This window comes from Schistocerca cancellata, chromosome 4, assembly GCF_023864275.1.
Source record: "Schistocerca cancellata isolate TAMUIC-IGC-003103 chromosome 4, iqSchCanc2.1, whole genome shotgun sequence".
Classification (NCBI taxonomy): Eukaryota; Metazoa; Arthropoda; class Insecta; order Orthoptera; family Acrididae; genus Schistocerca; species Schistocerca cancellata.
The window spans coordinates 232,959,647-232,975,353 of NC_064629.1; the positions used below are offsets into that span (position 1 = coordinate 232,959,647).

Sequence of the window (15,707 nt, forward strand, 5' to 3'; positions counted from 1 at the left end):
CTGATTTCTCTTATTTAATAGTGATGATAATTTCTCTCTATGTAGGTGGGTGCCAACAGAATGTTTTCGCAATCGGAGGAGAAAACTCGTGATTGAAATTCCATGAGAAAATCCCGTCGCAACGAAAAACGCCTTTGTTTTAATGATTGGCACTCCAATTCACGTATCTTGTCTGTGGTACTAACTCCCCTACTTTGAACATTTTCGATGTCATCCGCTAGTCCCACATGATTCGGATCCCACACCGCACAGCAATACTCCAGAATAGGGCCGGCAATTGGGATGTAAGCAGTCTCTTTAGTAGAACCGAGCGAGGTGGCGCAGTGGTTAGACACTGGACTCGCATTCGGGAGGACGACGGTTCAAATCCCGCATCCTGATTTAGGTTTTCCGTGATTTCCCTAAATCGCTCCAGGCAAATGCCGGGATGGTTCCTTTCAAAGGGCACTGCCGACTTCCTTCCCTAATCCGATGAGACCGATGACCTCGCTGTCTAGTCTCCTTCCCCCCCCCCCCCCCCAAAAAAAAAAACCTTTAGTAGATCTGTTGCACCTTCTAAGTGTTCTGCCAATGAATCGCAGTCTTCGGTTTACTCTACCCACAACATTATCTATGTGATATTTCCAGTTTAGGTTATTTGTAATTGTAATCCCAAGTATTTAGCCTTCAGATTTGTGTGACTTATCGCTCGAGATTTAGCGGATTTCTTTTAGTAGTCATGTGAATAACTTCACACTTTCCTTTATTAAGGGTCAATTGCTACTTTTCTCATCACACAGATATCTTAACTAAATCATTTTGAAATTCGTTTTGGTCATCTGATGACTTTACAAGACGGTAAATGACAGCATCATCTACAAATTATCTAAGAGGTTTACTCAGATTGTCTCCTATGTCGATAATATAGATCAGGAACAATAGAGGGCCTATAACACTTCCTTGGGAACGCCGGATATTACTTCTGTTTTTCTCGATGACTTTCCGTCTATTACTACGAACTGTGACCATTCTGACAGGAAATCACGAACCCAGTCGCACAACTGAGGCGATATTCCATAGGCACGCAGTTTGTTTAGAAGACGCTTGTGAGGAACGGTGTCTAAAGCTTTCTGGAAACCTAAACTATATGGAATCAATTTGACATCCACTGTCGATAGCACTCATTACTTCATGGGTATAAAGAGCTAGTTGTTTTCTTCAAGGTAATTCATAATGTTCGAATACATTCTATGTTCCAAAACCCTACTGCAAATCGACGTTAGTGATATGGGCCTGTATTACAGCGGATTACTCCTACTTCCCTTTTTGGGTATTGGTGTGACTTCAGCAATTTTCCAGTCCTTAGGTACGGAACTTTCTGTGAGCGAGCAGCTGTATACAATTGGTAAATATGGAGCTATTGCGTCAGCATACTGGCATACTGTGAGAGGAACCTGACTGGTATACAATCTGGACCGAAGGCCTTGCCTTTATTAAGTGATTTAAGCTGCTTTGCTACACCGAGGATGTCTACTTCTATTTTTCTCATCTTGGCAGTTGGTCTCGATTGTAATTCAGGAATATTAACTTCGTCTTCTTTGGTGAAGTAGTTTCATAAAACCATGTTTGATAACTCTGCTTTAGTGGCACTTCATCAGTGACGTCACCGTTGTCATAGCGCAGTGAAGGTATTGACTGCGTCTTGCCGCTGATGTGATTTACGTATGACGAGAATCTCTATGGGTTTTCAGCCAGATTCCGAGACACAGTTTCGTCGTGCAATTTATTAAAAGCATCTCGCATTGAAGTATGCACTATATTTCGAACTTCTGCAAAACTTTTGCTAGTCTTGGAGATTTTGCGCTTTTAAATGTGGTATGCTTTTTTTCGTTGCTTCTGCAACAGCGATCTGACCCGTTTTGTGTACCATGGGGATCAGTACCATCGCTTATTAATTAATATGGTACAAATCTCTCAATTGCCGTCGATACTACACTCCTGGAAATGAAAAAAAGAACACATTGACACCGGTGTGTCAGACCCACCATACTTGCTCCGGACACTGCGAGAGGGCTGTACAAGCAATGATCACACGCACGGCACAGCGGACACACCAGGAACCGCGGTGTTGGCCGTCGAATGGCGCTAGCTGCGCAGCATTTGTGCACCGCCGCCGTCAGTGTCAGCCGGTTTGCCGTGGCATACGGAGCTCCATCGTAGTCTTTAACACTGGTAGCATGCCGCGACAGCGTGGACGTGAACCGTATGGGCAGTTGACGGACTTTGAGCGAGGGCGTATAGTGGGCATGCAGGAGGCCGGGTGGACGTACTGCCGAATTGCTCAACACGTGGGGCGTGAGGTCTCCACAGTACATCGATGTTGTCGCCAGTGGGCGGCGGAAGGTGCACGTGCCCGTCGACCTGGGACCGGACCGCAGCGACGCATGGATGCACGCCAAGTCCGTAGGATCCTACGCAGTGCCGTAGGGGACCGCACCGCCACTTCCCAGCAAATTAGGGACACTGTTGCTCCTGGGGTATCGGCGAGGACCATTCGCAACCGTCTCCATGAAGCTGGGCTACGGTCCCGCACACCGTTAGGCCGTCTTGCGCTCACGCCCCAACATCGTGCAGCCCGCCTCCAGTGGTGTCGCGACAGGCGTGAATGGAGGGACGAATGGAGACGTGTCGTCTTCAGCGATGAGAGTCGCTTCTGCCTTGGTGCCAATGATGGTCGTATGCATGTTTGGCGTCGTGCAGGTGAGCGCCACAATGAGGACTGCATACGACCGAGGCACACAGGGCCAACACCCGGCATCATGGTGTGGGGAGCGATCTCCTACACTGGCCGTACACCACTGGTGATCGTCGAGGGGACACTGAATAGTGCACGGTACATCCAAACCGTCATCGAACCCATCGTTCTACCATTCCTAGACCGGCAAGGGAACTTGCTGTTCCAACAGGACAATGCATGTCCGCATGTATCCCGTGCCACCCAACGTGCTCTAGAAGGTGTAAGTCAACTACCCTGGCCAGCAAGATCTCCGGATCTGTCCCCCATTAAGCATGTTTGGGACTGGATGAAGCGTCGTCTCACGCGGTCTGCACGTCCAGCACGAACGCTGGTCCAACTGAGGCGCCAGGTGGAAATGGCATGGCAAGCCGTTCCACAGGACTACATCCAGCATCTCTACGATCGTCTCCATGGGAGAATAGCAGCCTGCATTGCTGCGAAAGGTGGATATACACTGTACTAGTGCCGACATTGTGCATGCTATGTTGCCTGTGTCTATGTGCCTGTGGTTCTGTCAGTGTGATCATGTGATGTATCTGACCCCAGGAATGTGTCAATAAAGTTTCCCCTTCCTGGGACAATGAATTCACGGTGTTCTTATTTCAATTTCCAGGAGTGTATCTCTTTAAAATCATTCCACATCTTTTCTACGCTCACGTGACCAGATCGGAAGGAGTAGAGACTCTCTCTTACAAAGGCGTTAAAAGCATTTTTAGTCAACTTTTTGAAGTAGATGTACTTCGCGTTTCTTTTTGATGGTTGTGAGTGTTAGGGTATTTAGCCTAGCAGCAACTTCCTTGAGGTCGCTAATCCTATTAAGATTTCATATTTTAAGGGAGGGAGATAGAGCTGTCACTTCTCTGGACTTCCACACCTCACTGAAAGTGACCCCAGCAGAGTTCAAGACAGTATAAAGGAAACGGTCGTGACACTCCATATTAATGTCCTGACGCTTTTGATCAGATAGTGTACTTGAATTGTTCATGAAGTGTCTTAGTACATTGGACATTCTCTCACTAGTAGCCTTAACGCAGATGACTCTTGATCCTGGTAGTGTCAAACATGAGCAACTGTATGCTAAGGCTCTCGTAACAATGACTTCGTAACTTACTGACCACGCCTGTAAACATCTCTTTACCAGATGAAAACCACCAGGGTCCAGTTCCTGAAGACACTGCGGATTAGACAGTGTAATTAAGAATGAATCTGCAGGGAAAACCAAATCAAAGACAAGATTCTTGTTCTTTTTAAAAAAAAATTACTTTGTATTCAGATTCGCTAAAACAGCTCGCGTCACTAATGTTAAAGGCAATGTGGTACACTGTGCAATAGCATCCGTTGAATACGGGTACTGCAGTAAGTTACTAAGATTGTTCCTAATTATTCTCGGCTATAGTGGCAGTGTTTGTGAGCCGTGACTGTGTGGGATAATTATTTGTAATTTCTGTTACCAGTCACTTTATTTTTTGTTTTATGTTTAATCCAACATAATACAACGCATTTCGAACATGTTCTTTTCATCTTCAGGCGTTTATACGTACATACAGAGAAATGTTACTTAAAAATAAACCGTCGTAAACTAGGATTAATCTAAAACTCTTTGTCCATTGTGTTACTGTAGCGGTTGGTGTGGCATTTGGGGGAGAGGAGGGGGGCAGTGGATGGCCAGAAATAGAAGTCATTGATGTCTTCTGCTGGTTTTCTTCCTTGTGGTTGACTGTGTATTTATAGGATGCAGATAGTTTTGCATCAATTGTGAGTTACGAAACTAGCGTGAAAGGCTTTTGTATGACAGCTGATCACTTACGATTTCATCACCTTGCAGCTTCATTTGCATCACTGGTGTAATGGCGGAGCTGTTGATTAATATTACACTATTGCACATTGTATTTTCTCTGATATCCAAAGTAATTCACTGCACAAATTGCTTAGACGTACATGTAAACATTATGCACATAACACAAGATGGCGGCCTTGTAGCATCTGAGTCAGTGTCGATTATAGAGGTTTTGTATCGATATTCTTGGTACTGACAGATTTGTAGTCATTTATTTACATCTACACATCTTCAATCTGTTGTTGGAAATGGCTTAAGACTGTTGAAGAACTTGGGTCTTTGAATTCGATTATCTCATTAAGAATTTTATATCCATGCTTTGTATTATGTATGAAAATTTCCATTTCTTATATGATATCCTTTCTTACACTTTTCCTATTTTGTGTAAGATTTCGAGGTCGTCTTCGATTTTCAAAGGGTGGCTTGTGTCTTTAATGTGAGTGGCTACTGCTAATGTATTTATCAAGCCTGTAGCAGTCTAAATGTTTGTTGAATCGCGTTCTGAAATTTCTGCCTGTTTGGCAGATATAATATTTATTACATTAGCTGCAAGTAATTTTCTAAATGCCAGATGCATCCAGACTTGTATCTGGTGGTTTTATATTGTGGATAAGCTTCCCACTTAGGTTGTTGTTGGTGCTGAAGCTGATTTTTGCTTTTGTGTTTTTGAATAGTCTTGCTAATTTGTCAGATACTATTCCAAGATATGGCATTTTTACATATTTTACTGCTGGGGTACTGTCAGTTGTGAGTGTAGTTAGATGTTGTTTGTTCAGTTTATTTTTTATCTGTTTTGACATGGTATTAATTAAGAGAAAGATCATACCCATTGTTTGTTGCGGTATATGTTATGGGTTCTATTTCTTGTTGGAGTTCTGTATGTTGAAGTGGAAATTTATGAGCTCTGTACAGCATTGATCTACAACCAGCTTTTTTGTGGGAGGAGGGATATGTAGACGAGTTTGGTGTAATGGTGTCGGTGCCAGTAGGTTTTCTATAATCATTGAAAGCTACCTTTTGGTTCTGTTTCGATATGTTTATACCAAGAAAAGGTATGGTGGTGTTCTCTTCCTGTTCAAGGGTGAATTGAATATTTTTATGTATGCTATTGAATTTGTCAAAAAGGTTTGTTACTTCATCCTCTGTGCCACAAAATAGAATGAGGGTGTCATCTACACATCTCTTATAGAATTTAACTTTGCTTGTGATGTTATCGTTTAGTGTCAGTATTTTATTTTCTATATCGTTGATAAATATTTCAGCTATTAGGCCACTGAGAGGGCTTCCCATTGCTAGTCCTTGGTCCTGCTTGTAAATTTTATTGTTAAAAGAGAAGTAATTATGTGAGAGTACTAAATTAAGTATATCTGTAAGTTCCATGATTTCTGGTTTGCTCATTGTCTTGTTTCTCAATAGGTTAATACTTATTATCTCAACTGTTTCAGCTACAGATATATTGCAGTAAAGGTTTAAAATATCTAGGGACAGAAGCTTAACTTAAGGTGGTACTGTCAAATCTTTCAAACTTATAATAAATTCATAGCTGTTCTTTACGGAATATGATTTTTCAAATGTGTGTTTTTCTACAAGTATGTCATTTAGTTCTTAGGCTGGGCTTTTTCCTTCTTGCATCCTTATCTGACGTTCGGTAGCAGATACCTCACTTCTGCAACTTCGTCAAGGTTTGGTGATTAATACGAAGTCTTGCTGTACAACCTGTAGCGCCTCGAAATTTCTTTTCGAGTCTTATTCCCAGAATTAATTTAGACGGAAATTTTCACTGTCGATTGTATTGTCGTCGGCAATAGCTGAAAGTCCTTGTAGTGTTGATTAACTTCCTTTGGCTATCGATGTTTCACCTTTAGTCACAGCCAAACTCACACAGACTGTACTCCATCGTCCCATCTGCCTGAAAATATTTGTTTCTCAGCGGATTTCTTAAAGTACTTCTACCCAACTAACTGTGTTACTTTTCGTCCTCTTATTTCGTATCATGATAGAGCGTGAAACATACTACTCATAAAACTAAATTTTGTGTACTTTTATTGCTGATATTTCGCATCAAGCGATAAACTCGAAAGAAATTAATTAGTATCCCTCTGTTCCTATTCTTCTTCTTTCGCCCTTTCGTTTCATCCTGGTAGTATTCCGTGTCCGCCGCTCGTGGTCTCGCGGTAGCGTTCTCGCTTCCCGAGCACGGGGTCCCGGGTTCGATTCCCGGCGGGGTCAGGGATTTTCACCTGCCTCGAGATGACTGGGTGTTTGTGTTGTCCTCATCATTTCATCATCATCCAGGAGAGTGGCAAAATTGGACTGAGCAAAGATTGGGTAATTGTACGGGCGCTGATAACCACGCAGTTGAGCGCCCCACAAACCAAACATCATCATCATCATCATCATCAGTATTCCGTACTTCCTTCAAAAAGCTGAAGATGTAATGTCACTACCACAAGCCACTGGAATACATAGTTCAAAAATCTCTCAAATAATGTGTAGTAAAGACTTGCACTGAACACTCGTTTCTCAGAAATCATGTGTTCCACAATCAAAATTTTATCTGTTAATTACTTACTACTACTACTACTACTACTACTACTACTACAACACAGTGTTCATCACAGAGATTCTGAGATCATATATGTCACACCAGGTGGCACATCTACATAACTACTCTGAAATTCAGAGTTTCGTGCTTGGCACAGTGTTCATCGAACTACCTTCAGTGTGTTTATCTATCGTGCGAATCTCGCATAACACGCGGGAGAAACGAACACTTAGTTTTTCGTGCAAGGTCTAATTTCTCTTACTTTATTGCCACAATCATTTTTCCCTTTGTAGGTGCCCCAGCAAAATATTTTAACATACGGAAGAAAAAGGAGGTGATAGACATTTCGTGGAAAGATCTCTCAGCAACTAAACACCCTTGTTTTAGTGACTGCCACCGTAACAGGCGTACCGTATCCGTGACTCTCTCCCCTATTTCGCAATGATGAAATGCGAGCGCCCTTATTTGAACATTTTCGATGTTAACCGACAGTCCTATCTGGTATGGATCGCATATCGTACGGCAGTACTCTAGAACAGGACGGACGAGCGTAGTGCACGCCGTCCGTTTAGTAGATCTGTTAAATCTTCTAAGTCTTCTGTCATTAAAACGCAGTCTGATTTGCCTTCCCAACATCATTTTCTGTCTGTTTCAATTTAAGTTGCGGGATATCGTAATCCCTAGTCATTTAGTTGACAGACAATTTTTTGTGATCTATCGTGTAACCTGATTTCACTGTCTTCTTTTAGTACTCATGTGGATGACGTCACACTTTTTATAGTGCGTTCCACTGACCCTAAACCACAGCCATTTGCGACTTGAATGGTGTCAAGTTAGAGGTTCGAGGGCTGCTGTGTTTTCTGATGAAAGCTATTTCTTCTTTGATGTCGGTTATGACCGTATTTTAGTTAAGAGGAGGCCAGTTATTTTCAATCTACTGGCTTTCGGGCCGTACCCATGCAGCCATCTCAACAGTTAAGTCAATTATGACGATTCGAGTGCAGGGGCAACACAATACCCAGTTTGCAAGTGGAGAAAATCTCCGACCAGACCAGGAATCAAACCCTGGCCTCTTCGTTCATCAATCTGAAGTGCTGAGCGTACATCTACCGAGGCGGACAAGAAGAAAAATTGAGGGCCTGTAATCAAGCTGTCAGCGCGCTAGACACGCTGGACGTACACTTCGAGTTATGGTGTGGAATGCGATTTCGTATGACAGCGGGAGCACTCTGGTTATTATCCCACGTCACCGGAATGCAAATTTGTACACCACTCTGATGATTCGACCTGCTGTGCTTCCGTTCATGAACAACATTCCAGGACGTGTTTTCCAACAGGATAGTACTCCTCCACATACCGCTCTTGTAACCCAACATGCTCTAGAGTTTGTCGGCATGTAGCCTGGGTTTCCTCGATCACCAGATACGCCCCCAGTCGAGCGTATATGAGACTTCATCGGACGTCATTAGCGTTATCCGTAAACAGCATTAAAGGGCCCTGTATTGAACAAGTGCAACAGGCATTTAAATCAATCGCACAAACTGACCTTTATAAGCTGTTGTTATAAAGCCCATGTATGAGTGTTATCAAAAGTTCCAACGGAACACTGACTCCCTTTGCCGTTCATAGAATGTTTTGTTTACCAAATTCTCCACCATGATATGATTAACTTACACTCTTCTCCCCCACCCCTCCTCTCCCCACCCCTTCCCACACCTTTCGAAATCAAGTCGTGTCATAGATTGCAGGTTAGTGTGGACAGTTTCATTCGCGTAAATGTTATCGTAGGCGAAGCAAACTATTCGTTCGCCGAGGACGATGGAGGAAGTAAAATGTTGCCTCTTAAATCATACGAATCTTTCTTTCCCAAGGCCCACACACATGCCTCAGACGTGGAAAATCAGATGCACATTTTAACTGCTAACAAAAAAAAATGGCTCTGAGCACTATGGCACTTAACATCTGAGGCTATCAGTCCCCTAGACTTATAACTACTTAAACCCAACTAACCTAAGGACATCACACACAACCATGACCGAGGCAGGATTCGAACCTGCGACCGTAACGGTCGCGCCGCTCCAGATTGAAGCGCCTAGAATCGCTCGGCCACACCGGCCGGCTAATTGCTAACATGAGTTACAATAAAATCCAAAACATTTTAAAGAATCCATGACCTACTGCTGTATGGAATTTTTTTTCCTACAAAGTTCTTGAACTGCTAAACTTCACTGTACTGTCAAGAAGACATTTAATATGCAGTTGAACACGCGTGCATATGCATCTGAATCCTTTGTGATACTGCAAAGCCAGTGCATTTTAAGATTTTTTACTTTTGTTATTTATCATAGTGCCTCTGAGAAGTGTGTATATTGCATAAAAATGCCAACACTCTGTGAAACGGATACAGCTGATCTTCTTTTTGTTGTCACTACCCAAATTGGTGCTCAGTCCAAAAACACTGTGTCCAAAGGATGTTAAAACCCTAAATCTGGTTCCGGTGCTAGATGTAAGATATTAACTTCACGTTGGAGATAGCTATATGTATTCGTATTTGAAACGCAAAAGCTGACAGCTAAATTAGGTATTTCATTGTTCCCGCTAGTCGACCGAATTGACTTAGAAAAATTACAGGGAGCCTGAATCAGGATACCTGAATGTTCTGCAAAGCAGGACATAAGGTGTGTAAATATTTACATTGGGTTAGTGTCTACATAGCGTGGTTTCCTGCACTAGCTATTAATTTTGAAGAATAACTTCAAAACAAGGCATGACCTCGTATTATTTTTCGTCTTATTCATGGATTCACAGTACATCATAGAGTTCATAATAAGTGGCAGTAACAACAGACCTTCCAGCCTCCGTCCCCAAGGAGCAATTGATGTTCAGCTCAAAAGCCTTTATAGTGTTAGTCGGATTGTAAACCAGATAGAGGGCTGAGTCTTCACTACAAAAAACGCAGGATTCTTTTGTAGAACGCGAAGTAATTCGCCAACGTTCCATAAAGCTTCCACCATATATATACACAATAATGATAGTGAAAACTGCAAAACCACCATAGACTGGTCGTAAATGAACTTCAGCTGAAACAGAGTATACAGTAATGCAAATTGTCAATTGAAGGAACAGCAATGAAAGAACACACGGAGAAGATGTAAGCCACTACTCCCTGCAATATGATCGGCACTGAATACTACGCAATCATTAGTTTCAAACAAATCTCTAATGTACTACATTTCAGACACTGTCTGTCATTATAAAGTTATTGCAATCGATAGCAGACAAACGTCATGAGCGAATGGCAGACACACAAATTAACAGACATAAACCATGGTTAGTGTTAGAAGTGACGGGACAAGATAAAGAGAGGATGCCGTCTGTACCGTGCAGAGTAACACTCTGGAACATGTAGACGAGCACAATCATCCTGTAATACAGCACCAGCAATTTACTGAAAGGGAAGTCGTCACCCAGAGATTTACAAGATGAACTTGCAGTCGGTGATGTGTACCTGCAGTTGGGAGCATTATGGATCCCTCTTCATAAGAGACAGCGTCACAGCCGGCCGCCGTGGTCGAGCGGTTCTAGGCGCATCAGACCCGAACCGCGCTGCTGCTACGGTCGCAGGTTCGAATCCTGCCTCGGGCATGGATGTGTGTGATGTCCTTAGGTTAGTTAGGTTTAAGTAGTTCTAAGTTCTAGGGGACTGATTACCTCAGATGTTAAGTCCCATAGTACTTACAGCCATTTAACATACACAGATCAGTCAGAACATTATGACTACCGACTTATTATCGAGATGAACCCGACCTGGCGATAGGACCATCACCTGGCGACGAATGACTGCTAGTCAGACACAGGCGTGGGACGTGTATCAGTGAGCGTGCTGTCCGTGTGTAGGATGGCGAAGGCGCAAGATTTGAGTTCGACCGAGGGCAAGTTGTAACAGCCCAGAGGCTCGGCACGAGCATTTCGAAAGCGACACGACTTGTCGGTGTTAGAGGAGCTCTGTGGTAGGGGTCTTCACCACGTGCCGAAACAAATGTGATACCACGTCGGAGCGTCGAGGGGTTGGTCAGCCGCCGCTCATTACAGATTTCGGACGTCGTAGTTTGGGCAAACTGGTAAAGCAGAACAGGCGGTGAACTGTGGCGCAACTAACATCAGACTTCAACGATGGGCAGAGTGCGTGTGTGTCAGAACACAAAGTGCACCAACATTCCTAACGATGAGCCTCCGCAGCCAAAGACCCATGCTCTTGCCAATGTTAACACCACGACATCGGCAACGAAAACTGAAATGGGCACGTAACCATCGGCAATGAAGAGCGCTGCTCTTTTCTAGTGGCTAGCGGTGCTGCCTTGGATCATGGGGTCACAGGTTCGATTCCTTATCGGGTTGGAGATTTTCTCTGCTCGGGGACTGGGTGTTTGTGTTGTTCTCATCATTTAATTTATCATCATTCTTGACAGTGGCTAGATTGGACCGTTTCTAGAATGAAATTTTCACTCTACAGCGGAGTGTGCGCTGATAAGAAACTTCCTGTCAGATTAAAACTGTGTGCCGTACCGAGACTCGAACTCGGGACCTTTGCCTTTGGCGGGCAAGTGCTCTACCAACTGAGCTACCCAGGCACGACTCACGCCCCGTCCTCACAGCTTTACTTCTCCTAGTACCTCGTCTCCTACCTTCCAAACTTTGCAGAAGCTCTCCTGCTAACCTTGCAGAACTAGCACTCCGGAAAGAAAGGATATTGCGGAGACATGGCTTACCCACAGCCTGGGGGATGTTTCTAGAATGAAATTTTCACTCTACAGCGCAGTGTGCGCTATACGAAACTTCCTGGCAGATTAAAACTGTGTGTCGGACGGGGCGTGAGTCGTGCTTGGGTAGCTCAGTTGGTAGAGCACTTGCCCACGAAAGGCAAAGGTCCCGAGTTCGAGTCTCGGTCCGGCACACAGTTTTAATCTGCCAGGAAGTTTCAGATTGGACTGTGAACAAAAATTGGACTGTGTAAAAACTGGGGCATTGTACTGGCGCTTATGACCGCGCAGTTGAGCGCCCCACTAACCACATATAATCATCATTGGCAACGGACGTTGCTGCAGTGGCAAAGAGTTGCATAGTCTGATGAATCCCAATACCTTCATCATCCCGATGGGACGGAAAGAATCCGTCGTCATCCAGGGGGAAAGCTCCTGGATACCTCTACTGCAGGAAGCAGACAAGCTGGTGGCGGCTCCGTTATGCTGTGGGGAACATTCACGTGGTCTCCAAGGAACCAGAGGAGCTTGCACAAGGCACCGTGACGGCCATGAAGTATCGTACGCTGTTGGCAGACCACGTACCCCACTTCATAATGATTATGTCTCCCGACGTCAGTGGCATTTTTCAACGGAATGGTTCGAGGAACACAGTGGTGAGTTCCTATTGATGTTCTGGCTTCCAAGTTGCCAGATCCGAACTCGATCACACACATCTTGGATGTGATTGAAAGTGGTGTCAGAGCTCATCGCCCCCGTCCCCGCAATTTAGGAGAAATAGGTGATTTGTGGGGCAGATGTGGAGCAAACTCCCTCCAGCGACCTGCCAAGGTCTCATTGTTTCCATGTCACAATGCGTCGCCGCTGTTATCTGTGCCAAAGGTTGACGTATTGGTTAATAGGTAGATCGTCACAATCTTCTGGCTGATCAGTGTATTAGTCCGGTATTATGGATAATCTATCCATGAATGTAGAGCGGTCGATTTGACAGTGAAACGGAAAAGAAAATTAGCAATGGTACAAGTGCCTCTCCGTCATGCACCAATTGGTGACTTGCGAAGTATGTATGTAGATGTATATTAGACCACTTAATTGCAACTGTAGTAATAGTTTTATGAATGCCTTAATATTTCTTCGGCCTCAGGCGACAAGGATCCGAAACACTTACCGAAGAAGTTGGTAGCCCGGATGTTTTAGATCTGATCTCCGCTGTAGAGGCGCTACACGTACTGCAAAATCCCGTCATCATCTCAGTCTTAAATTTCTTTCCCGTTCGATGCATTTGCTTTATCGTTGCTAATACGCATGGCTTCAAAACGTTGCCAGTAGGCGTCATTAATTCTGAAAATAAATTTACGCGAATTTTTCATAATTTACAAGCGTTATATTGCTTTTAACTACACCAATTTTGTAAAATTCATACCAGGTTTCCTTGTTAAGTGATGTTTTTCTGTAGAAGCCAATCTCGCAGCGAACAATCTGAATGTGATGAACATTCTTTCCTGTTTAGAGTTGAACCTTATTGAGAAAAAGAACACTTATCACTGTGGCTTGGTTCAAATTGCTCTGAGCACTATGGGACTTAACTTCTGAGGTCATCAGTCCCCTCGAACTTAGAACTACTTTAACCTAACTAACCTAAGGACATCACACACATCCATGCCCGAGGCAGGATTCGAACCTGCGACCGTGGTCACTGTGGCTTGCCAGCCACCTAATGTTACTAGTGCAGTCTACATCTAGGCTTATGGGCTGCGTTTTGTCTCTCACGCAAGTCACATGTCTCAAGACACGTAGTAGCTTTGTCAGGTGTACCATATGGTGTCCAACATGTTTAGTATCTCTTAGAAGACTAAACCTACCAGTTTTCTTCAGTCTTATTTGTAAGTAATCGCGCAACTTGAACTTTTTATGCATGGATTTTTTATTTTAATTTCCATTCGTAATTCTAAAGCAATAGCATTCAGAAGTTCCGTTATTTGTTGAAAATTGTGGTTACAATAGCTGTCGTTTAGCGAGGCGGGTGATTTCTTAAGTCTTCCGTGACATTTTACAGAGCTGATAAAGAGACCTGCCGTCTACCTCCAACTACACGAACACGTGGAGCACTATTTTTCTTTCTTATTTATTCCGATTTTTATGCGAATAAAGCTCTTTTGCGACAGCCACACGTAAGGATTCTTGGACCGTAGTTCTTGTAAGATTCCGTCGGCACGTGCGCAGAGGCATTGATTGGATGAAACTGAATACAGGCGCAGACGGCTGCTTCTCGGCAAGAACGACGTCGAGAGATGCCTTTGTGCTTGACCTTAGGAAGCATCGAGCTTCCACATGTTGCTTCCCACATAGGCTGTCCTCGAGATAAAAATCAGAACGGTGAGAGGAAACTACGCCAGAAAACTTCTGAATTATACAGTCCTTCTTGTAGCGAGCATAATATCCACATTTACGTGAAAGTACTAATGGCAAATATTTCGTGGAGTATATTCAATTAAAGTTTCAATGTTCACTTCAAGCAAAACTATTTTTTTTTTCTTTTGGGATTACTTTCACTGACATTCACAAATTTAACAACATCGGTCAAAAGTTTCGTAATCCGATCTGTGGCTTATGATGCATTAAACATACAAACACTAAAATAAAATGGCTCAAGTGGCTTTGAGGACTACGGGACTTAACATCTGAGGTCATCAGTCCCCTAGACCTTAGAACTACTTAAACCTAACTAACCTAAGGACATCACACACATCCATACCCGAGGCAAGATTCGAACCTGCGACCGTAGAGGTCGCGCGGTTCCAGACTGAAGCGCCTAGAACCGCTCGGCCACAACGGCCGGCAAACACTAAAATAACGTGAAGTATTAGCATGCTCGTAATTCACTAATATTGTATGCATTACTACTTAATCGGCATTAAGGACACAAATTGCAACGTACTGGCAAAAGAGAGCAAAATTAACAGAATATTTGTACTCTGTGCTGATAAAGGGAGGAATATGACACACTCAAATTACCTTTAAAGCGTTTCCAAAATTTCCGCACTTTTTGCGGGATGAGCTCTGACATTCGATCCAAGAGGAAGATAAAATCACGTAACCGATTACAGTACACACTGTCTACATCTTTTCCCAACTGCAACAAAGACACGCTGTCTGTCCTAAGGTACTTCACAGACGTGAAGATGTTTTTCCTCTTCGAAGAAAAAAATTATATTGTAATTTGGAAACGTAAGGACAAACAACCTGTCGCGCACGTTTACTTAGTTACAGAAAATGATACCAAAGACCACCTACTTGGTAATGGTACGGAAAACGTTCATACCACTCATTTCACGTGTTATGTTGGGAAATGATAATAACTTTATTCGATCGTTTTGTAGGTCTTACGACAATTTAGTACCAACGGTACGTAAAAATTTATGACAAAATGGTAAAATGGCTCTGAGCACTATGGGACTTAACATCTGTGGTCATCAGTCCCCTACACTTAGAACTACTTAAACCTAACCAACCTAAGGACATCACACGCATCCATGCCCGAGGTATGATTCGAACCTGCGACCGTAGCGGTCGTGCGGTTCCAGACGGAAGCGCCTAGAACAGCTCGGCCACTGCGGCAGGCAGATTTGACACAGGTGGTGTGGCAGTGGTAGGTGTTCAGGAACTAGGCCTAAAACCACAAACACACAGATGTATAATTGCTGTCAGTCAGTTCTAAGAGAAAATACCATCTCCCTAACAAAGAGCGTAATGCTGCGTCTAATGCTCCCTGAGCAGTATCGTCTCGCA

The 15,707-nt window shown here is 43.6% G+C and overlaps 1 protein-coding gene across 1 annotated transcript in view; it reads left to right on the forward strand.

Moving 5' to 3' along the window:
- Positions 1 to 15,707, forward strand: part of LOC126184036 (uncharacterized) — a 106,067-nt gene that overhangs the window by 59,599 nt on the left and 30,761 nt on the right. The window lies entirely within an intron of this gene.